Raw genomic sequence first — 7677 nt, 5'->3', positions numbered from 1 at the left:
TGGCATCCCACTTCTCCTCCCAGGTCTGATATATACTAGCTGTATATGTGGCCTACAGGGGAGTCTCATTTTCTCTGAGCATTAGTTTCTTCCTCTGTGAACTGGAGATAACAACACTACTATCTTTTTGGATTATTTTGAGGAAACCACTTTCTAAAATGTAAGTTACTATATAAATTTGGGTTATTATTATGAGACAAATATAAAGGATTATTATCCTGTAGCCCTGCACTGTGGAGCTACAAAGGAGAGTACAGTTCCTGCTTTTAAGGAACAGAGAGTCTAATTGAGGAGACAAGACTAATATAGACGAAATTATGCTAGGACGATCAATAGAAGACAGAATATAATTTAGTTCCAGAATGTGTAATACTTTGAGGGAGTTCTACCCTTGGTTGGACAACTGGAAGATGGAGACATTCTTTCACTTTCCCCATTATGCAGTGTCCCAGAATCCCCAGGGGAAGGGGCATATGGGGAAAGAAATTGACCAGAGCTCCTATAAATGAAATTCATTTTTTCCCCTCCTAGAAAATACCACATTGAGAAGAATCTAGAACTGTAGGGCTCCTCTGTTTGTCTACCCAGCCTTGGAAATAGGATTTCCTGAATGTGTATCTTCACATGGGCCTCACCCACATTTCCTAATGTCTCCACCCTCTCCTCATGATCCTTATGTTATCAGCATCTGTTTACTGTATTTTTCCCTGGAATGCAACCTGGTCTAAGTGTGATGAGTTCCTGAATTAAATGTGTGTGTGTGTGTGTGTGTGTGTGTGTGTGTGTGTGTGTTCCCTATCTATATATAGTGAGTTTTTGTTTTTGTCTATCTGGACAGGTCAGCTCCAGAGCAATGTCCTAATGCTGGTCAGATTAAGATCCAGAAGGAGAGGAGAAACCTGAGGTCAGTTTTGGCCTAAATGACAGTTCCTGTCTCTATTCCATGCTCTCTTTCCTTTGTCTTCTCTTTGTCTCCATCTTCCTCCAACCTGACCCCTCTACCTCTCCATGTCCATCTTCTATGGTTGGATAACAGTCATAATAGCACCTATTATGTGTCAGGTTGCTGTGCTAAGCATTTTTCAAATAGTATTGTTGAGGTTGGGGTTTGGGGTGCTTGAGACCACAAAATACTGACACACCGGGTCTTGCGTGAATGAATTTGACTCAAGTCTTCTCTCAATCAAAGAAGGGTAGGCTCTTAAGGAGTCAAAGCATTTGTGATGCTTGTATTGACAAGTGGGCCAGAACAATCTGACACAGACTGAGTCTGCACTAGATTGAATCTGAGTACCTTCATGGAGGCAAGATGGATCTTATATACAGAAAGACTGTGGGAAGGATATAAGGCAGTTAGTGAGAGACTGCTGTCAGTTAGAATAGTCTTAGAATCATAGAAGCCTGTGGTCTGGGAGGAGGGTTCTAGGGAGGGTCTTGAGAAGGAGTCTAAGGAGGATCTTGAAGGGACTAAGGTCAGACTCCAGGAACCAAGAGAATGGGATTTTGATGAAACCAAGGGTGGGAAACAGCTGGAGGTAAGAGACAATGGAGGGCTAGGCTAGGCTAAGGGTAACAGATATTCAATCATAGTGATAATGGAAGGCTTATGGCCTCAGGAGAACACCAGATCCAGTGGGAAGATTCAAAGAGGGTTCAAGGGGGTTCTCAGAGCCTATACCCCATCACTAATATTATCCTTATTTTACAGCTGAGGAAACTCATGCAAACAGAGTTAAATGACTGTAATGCCATGCACAAGCAGCTTTCCAGAAGAATGCTACTGTGAATAGCTTTCAAGGTTCTGATTACACAGTATAGTGATCACTCTATTCCATAACAAATCAAAGCAAAACTTTCACAGAAAATCAAGGTCCAGCATTCACAATATTACAACTTCTCAAAGTACAATAGTTAAAGTCTTCCACTCATGGGGCAAAGACTTAACTCAGTCAGTATCACAATATAGTCTCAAAGTACAATAGTCAAAGTCTTCCACTCATGGTGCAAAGTCTTCCATTCATAGGGTACTCTTAACTCAATCAGTCACTTATTCAGCAGTCTTCCACTTTTGGGGTAAAGTCTTGATTAGCTCAATCAATCAATTACTAAGTATCATACACAAATCCCTCCACCCCTAGGTCACTAGTAAACTACAATTTCATCTTTACTCAGGACCCAGGGAGAAGTCTTTTCATCCTGACTTGAGGTCTCTTCTCAGATTCCTTGGATCCCCTTCCATGATCCCAGATTCTACCTGGATTCACCAGTCATTCGCCTGGGTTCAATGGCAGACAGCTCCCAGTTCCTTGTCCAGCTCTCTGGGTAGGTCTTGCTCCACACTGAAGTTCACAGGGTCTGGTCCATGTCAGATCCTTCACCATTTCTGCTCCAGGAAATTCAAGGCTCAACCAAGCCACAAACAAACAAAGTGTCAGTATTTCAGTCATGCTTCCTCAGTCACCTGGGTACCTGGCTCCTGGCTGCAGGCTCAGAGCTCTGGGCACCTGTTCAGAAGAAGCTCCACCACCACAAGTTCTCAGGAAATTCTGGCTCAGTTCTTCATTCTCTCTTCTGTAGCTGCTCTGCCACCAGAAGCTGGTTTCAAGAAATTCTGACTGTGTCTCTTTAGGGCTTTTCTTATATGCACAGCATTTGCTTCCTGTTTCAGCCAACCCCTTCTTGTTACATCAGTAACAGGAGACAGGAGTTCATACCTTCTGTTTCCCCAACAGAGGCTTGATCTAAGAGTTAAAAGTACCTGCTACCTTTACCAACACAAAGGGATCTTCAAATTCAAATTACACTACCATTGCAGTGACTTGCCCAGGGTCACACAGCTAGTAAGTTTCTGAGGTCAAATTTGAACCCAGGTCTCCCTGACTCCAGGTCCAGTGCTGTATCCACTGTGCCACCAGCTGCTCTAGATGGGTCAGACAATTAGTGTACATGAATATAACAGAATGTTCTTGTGAACTAAGACAGGATGAACATAAAGAATAAAGAAAAGCATGCAAAATCTGTATGAACTGATACAAAGTAAACATAACCATGAAAACAGTGTATACAATTTTTACAATTATGTAAAAGAAAGAAAGAGAAACAAAATAATTGAAACTGAATGCTGTAAAATTATGACTGAGCCCAAAGAAAAGATGAAAAGGTACCTACCTCTCTTTGCATTCTCTTTGGAAAACACAGCATATAAAGTTAGACTTTTTCAATATTTTACTTAGTTTTGCTGAACCTTTTTTTCCTTCCTTTTTTTTTTTTTTTAAAAGCAGCTAGGTTGCATAGTGGAGAAAACCCTGGACCTGTAGTCTGGAAAATGAGGATAATAATAGCACCTGCCTTCCAGGTTTGTTGGGAGGATCAAATGAGATGATATTTGTAAAATGCACTGTAAACCTTAAAGTGCTACATAAATGCTAGCTATTATTATTTCTCACTTTTCTTTATTCTTAGTTATAAGGGATAGCTCTCTGGGAGGGGTAGGGGAAAAGAATACATTGGAAAATGTAGGTAATACAAAAACAAAACATATCAATAAAATTTAATTTTAAAAACAATTCCAGCTCCTCCAAAGTGGATTTCCAGATACTAGAGGCCTTCAAAAAGAAGATAGGGATGACTTGTTGGGAACATTTTCCAGGGGCTTCGATCTTGAGGCAGGGGTTAGACTAGATAATTTCTGAGGTCCTTTCTAACTGGGCTTCTATTATTCTAAGACTATTCTAACTGATAGCAGTTTCTCCTTAACTGCCTTATATTGTCAGCTGACTTTTTCATGTGAATGATTCTTATCTTCTCATTGAGATTATAACTGAGTTGGAGGGCAGGGGTGATTCACAGAGTCTTGCCCAGGTTTGTTCAGCCTGATCTTGAGGGGGTCCTCAGATCTAGCCTGTGCTGCCCCTTCATGGAAATGGAGAGACAATAGATATATGCGGGGTGGGGGTGGGGGGGAAAGGAAGGACAGTGAATGGAAAAATGGGGCAGAAAGGCAAGGGGAGGTCCATAGTGGAAGACTGAAAAGGAGATGAGGGCAGAAGTCATCTTTACAAAGACTTTTTGGCATTGTCAATGAACTAAATTCAATTTCCTTGACTCTCAGTAGGCTTCACCTTAATCATCCAAGACTCAGCAATGTCTATCCTGCTTTCAAAAATCCTCAGAGGAAGAGACCTCAAAAACTTAATTATACAACCTAGGACTCTTCATGAGACATTCTTTATGCTTACTCTCAATCCCTCTTACTAAAGCTATAGTCAATCAGAACAATCATCAGATTTTAGAACCATAAGGAATATTACAGATCACTTGCAGAGCTAGGGCTTGAACTCAGGTCTCCTGACTTCAAATGCAATATTCCTTTCACTTCACCAATTCTTTTACCTTACTGGGGTGGGGGAAACTACAAATCAACCTTCCAAGGTACTCTAAGTACCTTAAGTTAGAAAACACATATGCCACGTCCCCTCCCCCCCCTTCTTGTCTATGGTTACTCCTTAATCTTCCAGTTTTCTGGGGCTTGAGACTTCTATTTCTGAGATGCAGACAGGGTAACCTTCTTTCCTTTGTTGAGGGAGCCTCTAAGTCAAAAGAAAATGAATTTCATGCACATCACCCAAACCCTAGGGAATTCAGACAGCATTCTGAAAAAGGACTAGGAGGAAATTCTGACCCAACTGACTAATAGGAAAGATCAAGTATGTATATGCGTGTATGGGGAAAGGAGGGAAGAAGATGGGGATGGAGGATGGGAGGAGGGGGAGGACACTGCATTTTCATAACAGTGGGAAGACTTTTCTTTCCATTTTGTTTTTGTGGTTTTGTGTGTTTGTTAACCTTCTTACACTAATCGTATTACCACCATGTCTTTATAGTTAGTTGAGTCTCTCTGGATTGTTGAAAAGGAGCCCAGAGATTTCAGGCTTAGAGAGGAGGGGGTGGGACTTGCCTTTCTGACACAGAAGCGGGTCCCATGTTTCTGAGCACTTCACTGAGGGAGTAAAAGTGCAAATTAGTTTTATTAAACAGCACAATTTTTATTACACCCAGTGTAATTATCCAGTTACATGAAAAGAAAAAAACTGCAGAGGGAGAAAGGAATAGGGAGGCCTGAGAAGGAAAAAAATCTGACAAAGTGTATGAGGCTGAGAGGGGGTCAGGAGACACTTCACTATCCCTGTGTAGGTATGCCCTCTCTTCCCCCACCAAGGGGAAGTTTAAATAAGGGTGGGGTGAGTCAATAACTTCCAGGAACAGAGGAAGAATGTTTTGTGTCAGATTTATTTTTGGCCCCTGTTTTATCTCCTCCAGGAGATTATCAGCTTCTTGAAGACAAGAACTGTGTCCCATTTTCCTTTATATCTCCCAGAGTGCCAACCACAGGTTCTCGTCCTTAAAAAGGACTTACAATGTTTAGTTGAATTGAATTGATTCCTCATAGAGCTGGAAAGGCATCTCCAGTGGTCATTGGATTCATAGAATTAGAAGGAGAAGGGAACTTGGAGATATGGTGCAATAATATCTGACATTTTACAGACCATCAATAGTAAAGAGATACCCAGGGTCACACAGCTCATTCATGGTAAACTTAGATCTCCTGGCTTCAGGGTATTTTTCCAAGGAAGCAATCTTTTAATTTGACAGGACTTGACCTAACTGGTCCAAATAGAAAACAATTTCCCTCTTTACCTGTTATATTCCTGGACATCTTTTAAGTCACACCTTAAATGCCACTTCCTCCATGAAGCACTCTCTGAGGACGGCACTCAGCTGCTCATGCCCTTCTGCACCAAATTATCTCATTTATTTTGTATATTGTTTGTACATTTTTCCATGTACATTCCCCTAGAATGTTAGCTCCTTAAGAACAGGGACTCTTTCTATACTCCTGGCAATTTCTTAAAGGTAAGAACTGAGAACAGGATCAAGAAGATTTGAAAGATGAATAATGCAAATCTTTATTAGGCACAATAATCACAAATTGAGTGAAAGCAATTTTCCAAAGGCTCAACTGTTTATTGTTTTTGCAGAATAGGTTTTTGATATGATCTGCATTTTCATTTTTTTTTTTTTTGCCTTTTGGAGGGCAATTGGGGTTAAGTAACTTGCCCAAGGTTACATGGCTAGTTGTTTTTTTTGTGTGTGTGTTGGTGTTAAGTGTCTGAGGCCAGAACCAAATTCAGGTCCTCCTGACTCCAGGGCTGGTGCTTTACTTACTGCACCACCTAGCCGCCCCTATGATACGAATTTTCACCTGTGATTTGGGAAGTGTGTGTATGTGTGTTTGAGTATATGTCCACTTTGCCTGGAGAGATGCCATATATGACCCACACCATTATTCTTTCTTTTCTCTGACTCTCTTACTGAAAGTCAGTCAGTGAATTGTTGTTTTGCCCTGACACAGATACAACAAAGTTCAGACTAGAGAAGTAAGGGGTTTAAGTCCTCAACCTGAGATTTTAGCAGAGCTAAGACTACAGTCCAAGACTTCCAGTCCTCCTTATCTGGCTGAGAAGAAAATAATTCTTACCCATTGATATGTTCAAAAGTATTTTTCAGGAGACCAAGATCTGATACAGTTACTTTCTATTAAAGTAAAGCTAGAATCACAAAATGTCCATTGAAGGGTCACTCCTAAGCTGGCTCGAGATTCAACCATCTCTCTTTAATGTCAGTGCAAGAAAAAAAAAAAATTCGTGTGTGTGTGTGTGTGTGTGTGTGTAATCATAGGGTCTCCATACTCTCATGACAGGAAATTCTTTTCAATGTGTAACCTCGCATCAGATGGTCAGATTTGCATAGAGTTATACCAGATCAAAGCTGTCTTGTAGGAAAAAAGATTTTTAAAGAATACTTAAATATAAAAAAGGAACATTTCCATATACACAGCAGAAAACAAAAAGGGAATCCTATATGAAACCAAAAATTTTAAATTCCTATTGTTAGCTTTTGTGTTGAATACTGTCTAGAGTCACCATCTTGGAGTCAGTTTGGTTAAAATTTTCCTCTCAGAGTGCTAAGGCTTGCCCTTAGGGGTGAAGTGTTTCTTTCTTTAACAACATTGGCTTAAGCCCCCATTCTGGGTGTGTTTCCCTTACTGTTGGATATTAGAACTAGTACCCCAATTCCATTTAACCAAATAACATCAATTAGCTTTTAGAAATAGAAATGTAATTCAAATATATAGTAAGAACAAAAATATAGACATTTTCCTTCAACACTCAGCCTACTCTCCCTACCAGAATCTGAGGACACCAGGCCCAGACTTAGCCTAGTTTCTACAAAACATTTCTCCCAGTAAGTTCACATTCAAAGGCATGTTTGCTGCTGGAAGAGCCCTAGTCTCAGTTACTTCTGGGGTTGGGTCTAAAGGTTACTACTCAGGGCATTGATGCTGGGTTGCCTGCAAAACCCAGTAAAGACTTTCTACTTTTGTACTCCCTGAATCCTGAGATTTCCAGATTCCTGGATGGCTCATTCTCCTGATCTTTTGAAAATTACAAGGTTACAGCCTTCAATTTATCCCTTTAAAATGAAAGAACAAACCAAAAGGAACTGAGAATCATATTCACCGGGCCATATGTAAGCTTTAGAAGGAGAGGGCTCAAGGCATTAACTCTCACCAAACCAGCAGCACAGGAGGCTTTTCGAGGGCAGAGATCAACAAAG

General features: G+C 40.7%; 1 pseudogene; it reads left to right on the top strand.

The window, feature by feature from the left end:
- The window catches only part of LOC138147630 (ADP/ATP translocase 3-like), a 31997-nt pseudogene that overhangs the window by 1276 nt on the left and 23044 nt on the right, over positions 1-7677 (top strand).

Source organism: Petaurus breviceps, unplaced genomic scaffold (assembly GCF_028583685.1).
Source record: "Petaurus breviceps papuanus isolate PSGF00001 unplaced genomic scaffold, PetGlider_PUasm1.0 90804, whole genome shotgun sequence".
Classification (NCBI taxonomy): domain Eukaryota; kingdom Metazoa; phylum Chordata; class Mammalia; order Diprotodontia; family Petauridae; genus Petaurus; species Petaurus breviceps.
Note: the sequence above shows the minus strand (reverse complement) of the source record. Positions and strands in the feature narration are given on the sequence as shown.